The 16,534-nt window shown below is 37.8% G+C and overlaps 1 long non-coding RNA gene across 1 annotated transcript in view; it reads left to right on the top strand.

Moving 5' to 3' along the window:
- The window catches only part of LOC136389310 (uncharacterized), a 39,732-nt gene extending 24,176 nt beyond the window's left edge, over window positions 1–15,556 (top strand). The window contains exons 2-4 of the long non-coding RNA XR_010748295.1: window positions 9,549–9,689; window positions 11,397–11,437; window positions 14,657–15,556. This is a non-coding gene — a long non-coding RNA (uncharacterized lncRNA). The remainder of the gene's footprint in view (window positions 1–9,548; window positions 9,690–11,396; window positions 11,438–14,656) is intronic.
- Window positions 15,557–16,534: the final 978 nt, after the last annotated feature.

Raw genomic sequence — 16,534 nt, 5'->3', positions numbered from 1 at the left:
AGGTGAAGATTTTGGATGAGATTCAGAAGAGAACTGTATAGAACTACATATTTTTGATCATTAGGAAGTGAAGAGACGAGGTTTCTCAGTCCAGGAACATGGAAGTTGAGGAGGAATGTATTACTGCTCTTTCACTCAATAAACGTCACTCAGAAGATAATGGCCAGCAGTTCTCCAATTCGTAAATTAGAGAGTGAAAGAATTTGTCATAAATTATTATTATTATTATTATTATTATTATTATTTTCTTGTGACAGTGACAGAGATAGAGTCAGAGAGAGGGACAGATAGGGACAGACAGACAGGAACGGAGAGAGATGAGAAGCGTCACTCCTCATTGCAGTACCTTAGTTGTTCACCAATTGCTTTCTCATATGTGCCCTGATCCGGGGCTACAGCAGAGAGAGTGACCCCTGGCTCAAGCCAGCAACCTTTGAGCTCAAGCCAGTGACCATGGGGACATGTCTATGATCCTACACTTAAGCCAGCAACCCCGCACTCAAGCTAGTGAGCCCACACTCAAGCTGGATGAGCCCGAGCTCAGGCCAGCAACCTCAAGGTTTGGAACCTGGGTCCTCTGCATCCCAGTCTGATGCTTTATCCACTGTGCTACAGCCCAGTCAGGCATAAATTATTTCTTAATGCCAGTACTTTAGTTATCATAAGAAAGTATTTTTTTAACAGTCTGAGTTGATAAAAACTGGAATGGTTTACTAACTTTCAAAATAGGATAGTCTTTATTTCAGGTGATTTTATCATGACTCTGCTTAAAGTTATGATCATGTGGAATATAGTCAGTTATTTAATTATTCAACAAATTTTTATTAAGTGCCTACCATGTGCCAGACATTATTCTCAACCTGGCAATGAACCAACTAAGTCCTTAAGTTTACTTTCAGTAGGTAAGACAGACAGACACACACACACACACATACACATACACAGAGTTACACTGATAAGATCTATGAAGAAAATAAATAAGGCAGGATAAAAGAATAGATATGACATGATAACCACTATTTTAGTGTGACCAGGAAGAGCTATCTAAGAAAAAAATATTTTAAAAAAGATTTGGATAAATCAATAATAGTCAATATTTAAGTATTTACTGTATGTCAGACATACAGTATTATTGTGCTAAGTGCAGTATTATTTAATCCTTGCAATAATTTATTTTACAAAAGAGGAAATTGAAGCTCAGGGAATTTAAATAACTTTTCCAGTAACTTACACATCTAGTAAGATTCATACATACTGGCTGTCTTGCTTTTTGTAGCTGGCATTAATATTAAATTTAACATTAATATTAAAGTTGAGTCCCTGTTGTGTATAAGGGTTTACTTTATATCTTTTTAATAGGCAGTACCGAGGTAATGGGTGAATTTTACAGGACTCCAGAGTCCCTGTACAATCCCCAATACCATCTGCCTCTTGGTTCCAAGGTGCCACCAAGGCCAGACACTTTCCTGACATCAGTCAAGTCCAGAAGGCAGGTGTCTCGGTAGACAAAAAGGGATGAGACCTCATGGACCAGAGGAGGGACTGGTCTTTCCTGTCCATAGGTCTAAGTTTGCCTTTTGTAATCAGCTCACAATACAGCTAGCTGAGAGAGACCAAGATTCTTGCCCTACCACACACACGTACTCCTTTGTGTCTATTTTTTGCTCCAAGAAGCTGTTTAGGAGGCTATTCATATCTTCAGACAGTTTTTCAGGGAAGATTGGCTCATGGTAGTCAGGCTGAGGTCCAGGAAAGAATGACCTAAGATTGCAGGTGTTCATTCTGCCATTTTTCCAAAGCGAATTTCCAGCCCTCAGCAGGCTAGACAGCACTAAGAGCAGCGGGGGTCCCTCCCTAACACGGCTGACTTTCGTCTCCCTGCTGGTCCCCCAGGGACTAGTTTAGGCAAAATGGATGGTCAAGCTGTCCTGCGCATACTAACGCAAGAGAATTCTCATCATGTTGTTCATTTTTAATTCCTCCTTTTTTTTTTTGAAACATTCATAGTAAGATTTTTGTCCTACATGTAAATTCTGGCTTTAATCCCATCACTCAGAGTTAGAGTAGAAGTGTAATGCTACATCTGCAAAAGCTTTAGATTTTTTTATTCAAGAGATGTGAAATAAATACATAGATGACCTTATACATTTTATGATGTAGACTCCCCTTTAACTCTGTTGGAAATTTGGGTATACTGTGCTGAGAAGCGGGGAAACCTTAGCTCCTGCCATAATTTACTTCCAGTTAGGACTGAGCTGATCTTCCAGAAGAAACTGTATATTCCCGTATATGACTGTTTTAATGGAATAGCAATGCCAATGGCAAGTCTCTGTGCAATGTTTTTAAAAGGGCTGCAGAGGATGTTTTATTGAGTTGCACTCTTGAAACCTATATACCCCAATACAAAAATTTAATTAAAAAATTAAAATTTATTCCTAAAAACAGGCCTTTCACAAAACAGGAAACAAAACAGATAAATGTTAACAAGAACTTCAACATCTTCTCAGTTTATTTAATTAACTTCATTTAATTCCATATTTTTCAATTCTAATTTTTATAGTATATTTATAAAATCTATTTTATGCATCTGTCTTTTCTGTTTCTCTGAAAGATAGGAAAAATGGTTAAAAGGTATCTTTTCAATGTAATACTTCTTTTTTTTTTTTTAACAAGATGGGGAGCAAATCTACTAACTTTTCCTGCCACAGCAAAACAAAAACTCTGCTGCTACTACATGTTGTCCGCCTGTCTATGCTCCAGGCAGTTTCTCTCAGTAATTCAGTCAGACATCTCTCTACATGTCATTTTCTGAATTAACTTCCTCTCCTCCTAACATAAAAGTACTAAATTCTGCACTACAGTTTCAGATACCAGGTCATCTCGGTTCTCTCCTAAAAACCCTGCATAGCATTCAGATCGAAAGCCACTATTATTTGGCTTCCATGTCTTCATTCGCTCTAATGATGATCAACATTTGTGAAATGTTGTCATGTGTCCAGTGTTTTATGGGTACTGTGTCATAAAACCCTCCAACACTATGCAGTCGGTAAATCACACCAACTTTACAGAAGAAAAGAAGCCAAAGCATCAGAGGCTTAAGTGACTGATTCAAGATACTCCGGTAAGCAGCAGGGAGGAGACTCCAACCCAGGTTAGCTGACATCATAGCACTCAACCACCATCCCAGGCCGCCTCTCCTTCTGTTGTCTTCATCTCCATTCATTGCCATACCCAATCTCGACAAGAACAGGTTTCTTCTGGTTTGTTCCATAGAGTATTTTCAGGGCCTAGATCAGTCCCCAGAGGGAGATTAAGGTCGGTTGAGGCCCCGGGTGCAGAAGAAAGTATTGGGCCCCTTAAAAAAAAGAAATAGGGAAAATAGAAATACATATTAATCCTATTTTTAAATAAATAAAAATATCATGTACTATTAATGTTGAAATTGCACATATGAAAGCAGACTTGGTGCCATTAGAAAAAAGTGTAGGCCCTGGCCGGTTGGCTCAGCGGTAGAGCGTCGGCCTGGCGTGCGGGGACCCGGGTTCAATTCCGGCCAGGGCACATAGGAGAAGCGCCCATTTGCTTCTCCACCCCCACCCCCTCCTTCCTCTCTGTCTCTCTCTTCCCCTCCCGCAGCCGAGGCTCCATTGGAGCAAGGATGACCCGGGTGATGGGGATGGCTCCTTGGCCTCTGCCCCAGGCGGCAGAGCATCGCCCCCTGGTGGGAAGAGTGTCGTCCCTGGTGGGCGTGCCGGGTGGATCCCGGTCGGGCGCATGCGGGAGTCTGTCTGACTGTCTCTCCCCGTTTCCAGCTTCAGAAAAATACAAAAAAATAATAATAATAAATAAAGAAAAAAGTGTAAAGATGGAGTTTGCGAGGTCCTTCAGAAGCCGGGACCCAGGGAGTGCACCCTGTGCGCCTTAATTCCGCCTCTGCCAGTCCCTAACATATACTTAACGCACAGTAAATATTTCTTCAATTGAATACATCTCTTTGCCTATTTTTTCTTTCACTTATTTATATTTTTCATTCCTCCTTTTTGCATAGGGTACCACTTATGAAGTGGATGGAGTGCTCTAGAAAATGTTGATTGAGCCCATAAAACCAGGCCTCATTCTACACACTCAGGATATAGTAATAAACAAAATCCCTCTCCTCTGGAAAATTACATTTTTAAAATTTTTTTATTTCATTTTGTAATTTGGTTGTCTTTTTTTTTCCTTTTAATTTAAAAAATTAAATTTAACAGGTTGACATCAGTCAATAAGAACACATAGATTTCAGGTAAATATCTCCACAGCATTTGAACTGTTGATTATGTTGTATACCGATCACCCAAAGTCAAATCATTTTCTGTCACCTTATATTTGTCCCTCTTTACACCTTTCTCCCAGCCCTCCCCCTGGTAACCACTGCACTTTTGTCTATGTCCATGAGTCTTACATCCCATCTATGTGTGAAATCATATAGTTTTTAGCTTTTTAACTTATTTTACTCAGTATTATGTTCTCAAGGTCCATCCATGTTATCATAAATGGCAATATGTCATCATTTCTTATGGCTAAGTAATATTCTATTGTATATATGTACCACATCTTCTTTATCCAGTCATCTATTGAGGGACATTTTGGTTATTTCTATGTCTTGGCCACAAGACTGTTCCACGTCCTGAACAATGCTGCAATGAACATGGGTGGTGCATGTGTCTTTATGTACCAATACATAAAGTTTTGGCGGTATATGCCCAGTAGAGGGATTGCTGGGTCATATGGTAGTTTAGTTTTAATTTTTTAGGGAACCACCATACTTGAACTAGTTTGCATTCCTACCAGCAGTGAATAAGAGTTTCTTTTTCTCCACAGCCTCTCCAGCACTTGTTATTACCTGTCTGGTTGATAGTAGCCAATCTAACAGGTGTGAAGTGGTATCTAATTGTAGTTTTGATTTGCCTTTTCTCAAATAGCTAGTGAAAATGAGCATTTTTTCATGTATCTTTTGGCCATTTGTATCTCTTCTTGGGAGAAGTGGCTGATCAGGTCCTCTCTCCATTTTTTAATTGGATTGCTTGCTTGTTTGTGGCTGAGCTTTGTGAGTTCTTTATATATTTTGGATATTAACCCCTGACCAGAGCTTTTGTTTGCAAATATCATCTCCTATTTAGTTGACTGTCTGTTTTGTTGTCAGTTTCTTTTGCTGTGCAGAAGCTTTTTAGTTTGATAGAGTTCCATTTATGTACTTTTACTTCCCTTACCTTGGGTGTCAAATTTATAAACTTTTCTCTATGGCCAAGGTCCCTGAGTTTAGTACCCATGTTTTTTTCTATATAATTTATTGTTTCAGATCTTATATTTGGGTCTTAGATCTATTTTGAATTAATTTTTGTGCAAGGGGACAAACTGTAGTCAACTTTTATTCTTTTGCATGTGGCTTTCCAAGTTTCTCAGCACCATTTATTGAAGAGGCTTTCTTTTCTCCATTGTGTATTTTTGGCTTCTTTGTCGAAGATGGTCCATATATGTATGGTTTAACTTCTAGGCTTTCAATTTTGTTCCATTAGTCTGTGTGTCTATTTTTTTCTGGCAATACCATGCTGTTTTGATTATTGTGGCTCTGTAGTATAACTTGAAGTCAGGTATTGTAAAAACTCAGCTTTATTCTTTTTTCTCAGGATTGCTTTGGCTACTTGGGGTTTTTATGATTCCATACAAATGTGATTTTTTTGTTCCATTTCTTTAAAAATTGACATTGAAATTTTAATGGGGATTACATTAAATTTGTATATTGCTTTGGATAATATGGTCATTTTAACTATGTTGATTATTCTTATCCATGAACATAGAATATTTTTTTATTTCATTATCTTTTTCTATTTCTTTTAATAATGCTTTGCAGTTTTCAGAATATAGATCCTTTACATTCTTTGTTAAGTTTATTCCTACGTATTTAATTTTTTTGTTGCAACTGTAAAAGGGGTTATTTTTTTAGTTCATTTCTGAAGTTTCATTGTTGGTGTATATGAAATCAATAGACTTCTGTATATTGATTTTGTATCCTGCAACCTTACTGTACTGGTTTATTATTTCTAATAGTCTTTCTGTGGAGTCTTTGGGGTTTTCTATATATAGGATCATGTCATCTGCAAAAAGTAAAACTTTACTTCTTCTTTTCCAATATGAATGTCTTTTATTTGTTTCTCTGGTCTAATTGCTCTGGCTAGTACTTCTAGCACTATGTTGAATAGGAAGGGAAAGAGTGGGCAGCCTTGTCTTGTTCCTGATTTTAGAGGAAAAGCTTTCAGTTTTTCACCACTTAGTATGATATTAGCTGATGGCTTGTCATATATGGCCTTTAGTATGTTGAAGTAATTTTCTTCTATACCTATTTTATTGAGTGTTCTAAACAAAAAAATATTGTATCTTATCAAGTGCCTTCTCTGCATCTATTGATAGGATTATATAATTTTTTGTTTTGTTTTATTGATATGGTGTATTATGTTAATTGGTTTATGTGTGTTAAACCATCCTTGTGCTCCTGGAATGAATCCCACATGATTGTGATGTATTATTTTTTTAATGTGTTGTTGTATTCTATTTGATAGTATTTTATTTAAGATTTTTGCATCTGTATTTATTAGCGATATTGGTCTGTAGTTTTCTTTTTTTGTATTGTCCTTGCCAGGTTTTGGTAGGAGGGTTATACTGGTTTCATAAAATGTGTTAGAAAGTATTTCTTCTTCTTCTATTTTTTTGGAAGACTTCGAGAAGGATAGGAACCAAATCTTCTATGAATGTTTGGTAGAATTCACTAGTGTAGCCATCTGGACCTGGACTTTTATTTTGGGGGAAGTTTTTGATAGCTGTTTCTATTTCCTTCCTGCCTATGGGTCTATTTAGGTTTTTTACTTCCTGGTGACTCAGTCTAGGAAGATTATATAGTTCTAGGAATTTATCCATTTTCTCTAGGTTGTTGAATTTTGTGGCATATAATTTTTCATAGTATTCTAATACAATGATTCTAACCCTTTTTAATTGATTTTTAGAGAGACAGAGGCAGAGAGAGAAGGACATCAATTTGTTGTTTCATTTATTTATGCATTTATTAGTTGATTCTTGTATGCACCTTGACTAAGGATGAAACCCTGAACCTTGGGATATCAGGATGACACTCTAACCAACTGAGCTACCTGACCAGGGCTAGAAGATCACATTCTTGAAAGAGAATACATTAATAAATATCTAATGTCAGATAATAAATTGTTATACAAAAATAAACAGGGCAAAGGGCCTAGAAAATGATGTGGGAGTTCTGTTTTAGGTTGGGTAGTTGTGAAAGGCTTGTCTAAAACTGAAATATTTGGGTATACACCTGAAGGGGGGTCCTTAGGGAATAAGTCATTTGGTTATGTAGTGGGAAAGGATGAAAGTGAGAGAAAAAGCAGGTGCAAAAGCCATGAGGTAAAAGCATGTTGGGATGTTCCAAAGACAATAAGGGGGCCAGTGTAGCTGGTTTGTTTATAGCAAATAAGGAGAAGGGTAAGGATAGTCAGAGCAATGGGGCAAGAGAAAGCATTGGGCCTTTATACACCATGGAAAGGACTTCAGTTTTCATGCTGAACAAGGTAAGAAACAAATAGAGGATTTTGAACAGAGAACTGATGTGATTTATTTCCATAGTAAAAGGACCTCGCTGTGGGGAGAACTATAAGAGAGCACGCATGGAAGCAGATAGATGACGCCGGGGCTTTTACACAGATCTTGACTAGAGATAATGGTAGGTTGAGCTGAGGTATAGTAATGGGGGTGATATATACCTATATCTTTTGAAGGTGGTACGATTTGCTGATGGAGTGAACAAAAGATAAGAAAGAAAAGCAAAACAGCCTGACAGTTTTTGGCACTTGAAGGCCGGCATTACTGAGTTGGGGAAAACTATGGGAAAAGTAGGCTTGGGATTGGAGGGGAATCAAGAGTTTGGGTTTTTTAAAACATGTTTCTCATCATCTAGTACTACCTTGTATGGTAAGAATATTCAATAATGATTATATAACTCCACTTTGAGGGATCTAAAAATCCAAACTCCCACAGGGTACACCGAGCAGATGACTTATCTGTATGACCTGGCCAAGTGTAAAACAAAAGCAGTGCTGAGCCAGTGAACTGGAGAGTTCACTCATGACCCAAAGACACTGATGATTGAGCTGACCAGTGTTGCCCTTGACCTTAAGCTTGTGACCCCAGCCAAATAATATCAGCATTGTTAGCTTTCAGCCACATCATTCTTAGTTACTACAGTACTTATATGTACCATCTGCTGAACTGGGCATATAGCTAAATTTCATAGGACAGAAACTGCACATCCTGCCTGATAAATATTATATATTCATTAGTATATCACTCATACAATAAATATTTGTGAAGCCCATATTCTGTGCCAGTCACAGTTCTAGAAAAGACATGATAGCAAATGTATACTGCCAAATAACATTTCTGATTATGTTAAATACCTCACATTTTCAGAGATGAGCCATGCTTATCTTAACTATAAAATCAAACAGGACATAAAGGCACCAAAAGGATTGGGAGCGGCTTAAATATGTAGATGTTTAAAGTTTGATGTCCACACACTAAAGTTTGTATGCTCACCATATTTCCCCATATATAAGATGCACCCCTTTTTGAAAAATTTGGGGTCTAAAAACTGGGTACATCTTATACAGTAGTTGTAGATTTTCTACTTGCATTTTCTGCTTTTTTGTGCTTGTTGTCTTTGTGCTCATTGTTTAATCATGAATAAAACTTGAGTTCAATAACTTTATATAATACATTTTCTTTTCAAATTTTGGGCCCCAAAATTAAGGTGCATCTTATACATGGAAACATCTTTTACATAGGGAAATACGGTAATTCATAAAATATTTCTAGGACCCTCCTCTCATTTTACGCATAATTTTTACAAATTTGAACATCTGTATTTGTAGCCCAAAGCAGATAAATCAGAACTAAGTTGACCAAAAGGGAAGGAGAAAGAGCATTAATACAGGTGGGTTAGATGTAATAAGAAACACCCTCACATAGCTAGTGTAAAAAATACACACAAAAAATGCACAAGGTTTTTTTTTTTAATGTGTAAGTCTGGAAAGACTTCATGTTTCCTGTATGGATAAGAAGTCTGTCCAAGCTTAATAAGCCTGAAGCCTTCACTATTTTATAGCATGGTGCAGTCAGGGATGGCCATCTAGTAAAGTTTATATTAAACTCATAAACTTTGCTGTAAAAACTCAGGAAGTGTACACCTCATTTAAGGGGTGTCCCTGGAAATAGTGAATGTATGCATTTTGAAGGGTTTGATCCAGTATTTGGAAAATCTACTAAAACAAAATACCTCATTCTTCAATAATATTGGGTATCTGCTCTGTTTCTGTACACTGGCCTATGTGTCACATACATGGTCAACAGGCACTAAAAACACACCCACAAGCAGTTTATAGCAACAGCCTCAGGACGCCTCATATCACTTGGTTGCTTTCTCTCTCCCATTTTCATTCCAGGCTCCAGCCAGCTTCTGCCCCAACTGCTGTGGCCTGGCCTTTGCTGCCTGCACTCGAATGTTGGAACTGATGACAGAATTCAGCTTCCCTGAGTCTAGCCTGTGGTGTTCCCTGGGATGAGGCTGCACATGCACAAATCAGGTACCGCATCAGCTACACCTATGCACCCTTTCGTGTTGGCCTTGTACATCTCAGAGCCAAACCTAGCTTTGGCTCAGACTTGGCCTATACTTGGATTGGACAGATCATAGCTCCCCATGACTGTTCTTACATTCAACATGCCCTGAAAACACATTTCACATGAAAAGCATACAACTGTCACACCATCAGTAGGAACTTAATTTGAGTTGTTCCTGAGTAAGTGATTTTTCTTTTCAGAAATAGTTAACCCATAGTATCATAAATCTTAGCCTTAAAGTTTGCCATCAGTGTTAATCTGAATACAGTGTTAACCTGAATATCGTCTGCAAAGCTCCTGAACTCTGGCAATTTCCACTGGCCTCTCTTATTTTCAGAAACATTTATTCACAAAACAGAAAACTAAGAAGAGGTAGGTACTGCTGGGTTCATAGCTGTGACGTAGCCTAAAGCTAAAAAGCTAATATAAAAATTAAACCAATGACCTTGATTTGTTTAAAGTAAAAATAAAAAGCTAGCCAGCCACAGGTAGGAAGCCTGACAATATGGAGCAAAGTGAAAAAGACTTAACCCATCAACCAAGTCTTACAAGCTTTTTATAATGTTTATATTTGTCCAAGGTAAATGAGGCTCCGACTACCATTTGCATTTCTCTGGTGTGTCTTCTTTAGCTTAAAACTAATTACACTTAACTTTGTGATCTGGATTCCAAAACACATTCAGACCACAGATTCACTTTTATAAAACAAGATACCTGTATCCTGTCTAATGACAAATAAAATGGCAAGAATCACCATGTCCATTCATTGCCCTGGCAACCAAAACTTTATTATTTTCATTTGATATGAGGAAAACCGGAATCCTGTAAACTCAAAGTAAATATTAGCATTACAATAGCTATAACAGATCCAAGAGTATCGGGCACACACATGAACATACGTGTCAAACACACACACACACACACACACCAGAGCAGAGCGTTGATGGGCATCTCTGCAGCTATACTTTTCATTCATTCTTGATGTAATGCTGGTGGCCGAGGCCAGGCAGGCTCACATTGGATTCCAGTAGACGGTAGAGAAACTGCGGAACAGGAAAGCGTTGGGCCATTCCGTTTAATAGATTCTCACAACAGTGGACAAGCACACAGTCAGGGAAAATTGCCTCACAGGCAAACAAACAGCAAAATGGAACCTCACAGTGGTGCGCAGGCAATCCGTACATCTGCAATCCTCAATCTCTCATGAGCGCAAACACCCACAGCCTTATATAGGCCACACACACGTGGCTCTGCCAGGTGCTCATGCACTAATCAATCAAAGTGCTTGCAGCTGGTATACAAGTGAGCAAGCCTAACACAGCTGCCTCACACTCTTCATTCTTTTTTTTTTTTTTCTTTTTTTTTTGGCAACTGAAGATAAAGTTAGCAGGGTGAGCTCTGTTTGAACAATAACATGACTTGCTTTTACAACAACCCTCCCAAACTCCCTCAGCCAGAGGTGGATTTAATGGCAAGCACACCAGGCGTGTGCCCCGGGGCCTCGACTTCTGAAGGGCCCTGCAAAACCCCAACTTTACACTTTTTTCTACTGTAAGGGGCCCAATATTTTCTTCTGTGCCTGGGACCTCAACCGACCTTAATCTGCCTCTGCCCTCAGCCAACAGTTTTCAAAACTACTTGGTCCTAAGTTTTCAACTTGTGTTTTCCAGGCTCCTGATCTATAACATCTTTCCAGCACAGCTCAGTAATAGTAAGTAATAAAATGATCTGACTTGTTTAATAATAAAGAACAAAATGAACTCTGGAAGCTAGGAGAGAGGTGTTCTGCTCTGAGCTTCACCATATATGTCTCTGCAACTGAAAACACCTCTGACTTTATATCTATAATGTCAGGGATATCACTAAACTATTTCTGCACAATGGACCCTATGCCCCCACAGGCTGATGTGTCATCTCTGAGAGGTTCAGAAACCTTCTCTGCCTCCTCTTGTTGGGCCGCCAGCTCAGGTCCTGCTTAATTGCTTAAGCCTGCTGTTTCAGATTCCTCTGCTTACTCCTCACCTTCCTGCCTACATCTGAGCAGTGAACTTTTCTTTGTCCAGAAAGTTTCTTTGGCCTGTTGGTTGCCAGAGTCCTGCCTGGGCCTTGACCTCGTCACCACTAAGACACACCCAGCTGACAGCCCCCAAGCCAGCCCGAGAGCCTGGAGAGCCTCTGCCTCCCTCTAGTGGTGGCCTCCAGCAGTCTGGGCTGTGCAGAACACCTGTTCCCTCAAGCCACAGTCTTAGACAGTCTGTGAATTTAAAACTAACAGTTCAATCTTCTTTGGGAAATTTGGTATTTCTCTTATTTCTATAAATACTGCTTCCTTTACTGAATGAAAAATAAATTATACTTTTCTCTTTTACTTTACTTTTTCATCTGTTTGAAAGGGTATCACAAATACATGTAAGTCCCACTAAACTGCCTAAGAAAAAAATATGCCCCCAAAATGACTACTCAGCCTTTCAAAGTTCTAAACAAGATGTATCATATCCTTTTTATTAAAAAAAAGTCCTAGCCAATTAATTTTTATGTTTATTTTATTGATTTTAGAGAGAAGAAGGGAGAGAGAGAGGGAGAGAGAGAGAGAGAGAGAAAGAGAGAGAGAAAGACAGGAACATTGCTCTGTTCTTGTATGTGCCCTGCCCAGGGATCGAACCAGCAACCTCTGTGCTTCAGGATAATGCTCTAACCAACCAAGCCATTCAGCCAGGGCTCAAATCCTTTTTAAAAAAGATTAAATAAAAATGGCTTTTGGGATGCTGTCTTCAGATCTGAGTGCTGGTTACACAGATGTGTTGTTTGTTCAAATTAATATACCTAAAATATCATGCTATCTATATTTTTGTATATACACATTATACTTAAATATTTTAAGTGAACAGGCCATGATTTTTAAAAAATGCTGTCATATTAATGATATTTTCATTTATGTAAACAATAGGTATAACTCTTCATTTCCATAGGCATCGGAATTGCTATAAAATCCATGTTTTGTTGACATGAAATAAAAATAATGTGATTAGTATATCTAATGATTCTCTAGGACAGGGGTCAGCAAACTCATTAGTCAACAGAGCCAAATATCACAGTACAATGATTGAAATTTCTTTTGAGAGCCAAATTTTTTAAACTTAAACTATATAGGTAGGTACATTCCTTATCAAGGTAGCGCCTGCACGTGGTATTTTGTGAAAGAGCCACACTCAAGGGGCCAAAGAGCTGCATGTGGCTCACGAGTGAGCCGCAGTTTGCTGATCAAGGCTCTAGGATGAATTTAATAACAGCATTAACTGAACCTAAAAGGTTTGTCCCGCTGGAAAAGCAAGGCACATATTATTTAAAGGACAGAGTACAACAAAGATTGGAAATCTTGTTGTATTATATTTTACCATGTGTCATACTCTGTGTCACTATTCCTCCATGTTTATTTCCAGGACAGAGAGTTCTATGAGGTTGATAAAACTTTCAGTAGAATAATTATAAACCATTCTTTCCACCACACCTGAACGAACCCTCAGAAACATTCTTGAACATCCAATAATGACTTTTCTTGATTAAAGAGATTTGTTTTATGATTCTGTTAAAGGAGACCTTTAAATTCAGTCATTTGAGAAAATGTTTGATGTACTCTTGTGCTGTATTTATAGATGAGTAGTAAATCAGGAAGTCTAGTAAAGAATATTTATTCTGCAGTAAAAACAAAACAAAACCCAAAACAGGATCTATTCCATAGAACCCAGTTCTGTGCCCAGAAAACACCCCCATGCTATCTTTTTTTCCTTTCTCTGAACAGATACTACAAAGGGAATTTTACATGCTAACAAGAGGGTTAGATCAAATCTATTTGGCAGTGTAATCCATCCTTTTCAAGGGCCAGATTCTTTCCCTGTAACTACTGCTTATAACTGACAATAGTTTATTGTTCACCTTCTCACTGGATAAGGATGACGCGCCTGTAAAAAGCATCCATAAGGGGAGGGAGACTTTGTTTGTTTGTTTGTTTGTTTGTTTTTGTGAAACAGCTTAAGTGCAGACACTGTTGTTAAAAGGAACAGTTCCAACTCTCATGATGACTTTTCTCCCAAAGTACTGTGTGCAATCATTAATCAACGTAATTTTATGTCAAAAGAGAAATGTTGCCTGACCTGTGGTGGCGCAGTGGATAAAGCATCGACCTGGAAATGCTGAGGTCGCTGGTTCGAAACCCTGGGTTTGCCTGGTCAAGGCACATATGGGAGTTGATGCTTCCAGCTCCTCCCCCCCTTCTCTCTCTCTGTCTCTCTCTCTCTCTCTCTCTCTCTCTCTCTCTATCCCTCTTCTCTCTAAAATGAATAAATAAAAAATTTAAAAAATAATAATAATAAAAAAAAAAGAGAAATGTTACCGTGCCCTGAATGTCCTTCAGGAGCTGTGGGGAACAAACCCTACAGACAAGGGCTGAAGAGGATCATTGCACTTTATAAACTTAAATTACTGAAAATGCTTTTGGGGAAGGGACCCTCCCACCTCCCACACATTTCCTTCAATTAAATTTTCCAGAGTCTTTCTGAAATTGTGGATGATTTCTCTCACTTGGACTCACTGAAGGGTACATTATCCAGAAATTAGCAAAATGTGCATATGTTTATTGTTCAGTGCATATGGTAACAACTACATTTGTTGCACATATTCCTAAACATGAATGAAATTAACTTTAAGAAAACATCTTGCTTGCGGCCAATACTTATCTTTAAAAGGCAAAAGATGTTATAAAAAGTGAAATTTGAATACAGTGATTGAGTTGCATATATTACTTTTAAATTGACAAAAACCAATTTTGTGCTTTCATTATTCACCAATTTAAATTTTATATTTATGGCTTAGAATCCACAAATAATATGAATTTATTTTTGTTTAATTATCCAAACTTTATGTTTTAAAACAGGAGTCTGGAAGCCTGGTTCCAGCTCTCTCACATGCTAAGAATATGACCTTCAGTGTGATTATAACCCATCCAAGCTACAGTTTCTTCATCTACAAAGCTCCTTCCAATCACTAAAATTGTACAATTTTGAAAAATTACACCTTTAGCTCTACTCCTAAAATGTTTACTTGTTCATCCTCAGATCCTGAAAATGTTACATTATATGTCATGAGAAAAAATTGCAGATAATGATTGTTAAAATCCTTTTTTAAAAATTTTTCATTATTTAGAAATTAAATTTAGGCCCTGGCCATTTGGCTCAGTGGATAGAGTGTGGGGCCGGTGTGTGGAGGTCCTGGGTCAGGGCACGAGGGAGAAGCGACCGTCTGCTTCTCTCCTCTCCTTCTCCCTTTCTCTCTCTTTTCCCTTCCTGCAGTCAGTGACTCAATGGTGTGAGTGTGGCCTCAGGCACTGAGGATGGCTTGGTTAATTCGAGCATGAGCCCAGACAGGGGTTGCCAGGTGGATCTGACTCAGGGTACATGAGGACTCTGTCTATCTCCCCTCCTCTCACTTAAAAAAAATTAAATTTAATGCAGTGACATTGGTCTATAGAAACACACAGGTTTCAGGTGTGCATCTCTATAGCATGTGAACTATTCATTGTGTTGTGTGCCCATCACCTAAAGTGAAATCATATTCTGTCACCATATATTTGACTCCCTTTAATCCCTTCTTCCAAACCCCTCACTCTGGTAACCACTTCACTTTCGTCTATGTTCATGAGTCTCAATGTTATATCCCACTTATGTGTGAAATCATATAGGGAAGGAACCAGACCTGCCAACACCTTTATTTAGCCCAGTGAAACTAATTTCAAACATCTGGCCTCCAGAACTGTAGGAGTATAAATTTGCATTGCTTTGAGCCTGTAAGTTTGTAGTAATTTGTTACAGCAGCTATTAGAAATGAATGCTCTATAGAAGGGTGAAGCACTTTTCATCAGTGGTATGAGGAGCTCTATGGACCCTCTCCCCAGTGAAAAAACTACACCTAATAAAAGTGATAAAAACAGCGACCATTTAAAGCCTTTGGAAATTGTCAGAAGGACATACAGAAAACGGACAAATACTAAATCTCATTATTAAGAACAGTGGGTCTGTGGCATTTGAGCCATAGCTTGCTCCCCACCCCCCAGCTCAATGTAATGGAAGCTCCACTGAGTAAGTGCAGACAAGAATAGGAGTTCTTTCATTTTTCAGCTCAGTCTATTCAGGGAAAATTGGTCAAGGAAATAAAATAAAAGGCATCCAGATTGAAAAGGAAGAAGTAAAACTATATCTATTTGCAAATAACATGAGACCATATATAGAAAATATACAATATTAAGGAATGTACTAAAAATCCATTAGAACTAATAAATGTGTTCAGCAAAGTGACAGGGTATACAATGAGTATATATAAATCAACTGTATTTCTATTCATAGGAATGAACAATTATAATTCTATCAATTAATAATGAACAATCCAAAAATAAGATTAAGAAAACACTTTCATTTATAATGTTATCTCAAAAAATAAAATACTTAGAAAGAAATGTAACAAAAGAAATGCAAAACTTGTACTCTGAAAACTGCAATACATTGTTCAAAGAAACCAAAGACCTAAGGAAATGGAGGACATTTTCTTTATGTTCATAGATTAGAAGATGATATTGTTAAGATGTACTCCCAAAATTGATCTCTGGATTCAATACAATATAATAAAAATTCTAGCTGCCATATTTTTTCCCCAGAAATCAAGTTCATTCTAAAATTCATATGGAAATACAACTTGAATCCAGAATATAAAAAGAATTCTTACAACTGAACAAAGACAAATAATCCAATTTTTAAAGGGA

Source organism: Saccopteryx leptura, chromosome 1 (assembly GCF_036850995.1).
Source record: "Saccopteryx leptura isolate mSacLep1 chromosome 1, mSacLep1_pri_phased_curated, whole genome shotgun sequence".
Taxonomy (NCBI): Eukaryota; Metazoa; Chordata; class Mammalia; order Chiroptera; family Emballonuridae; genus Saccopteryx; species Saccopteryx leptura.
This window is presented reverse-complemented; position numbering and strand designations above follow the sequence as displayed.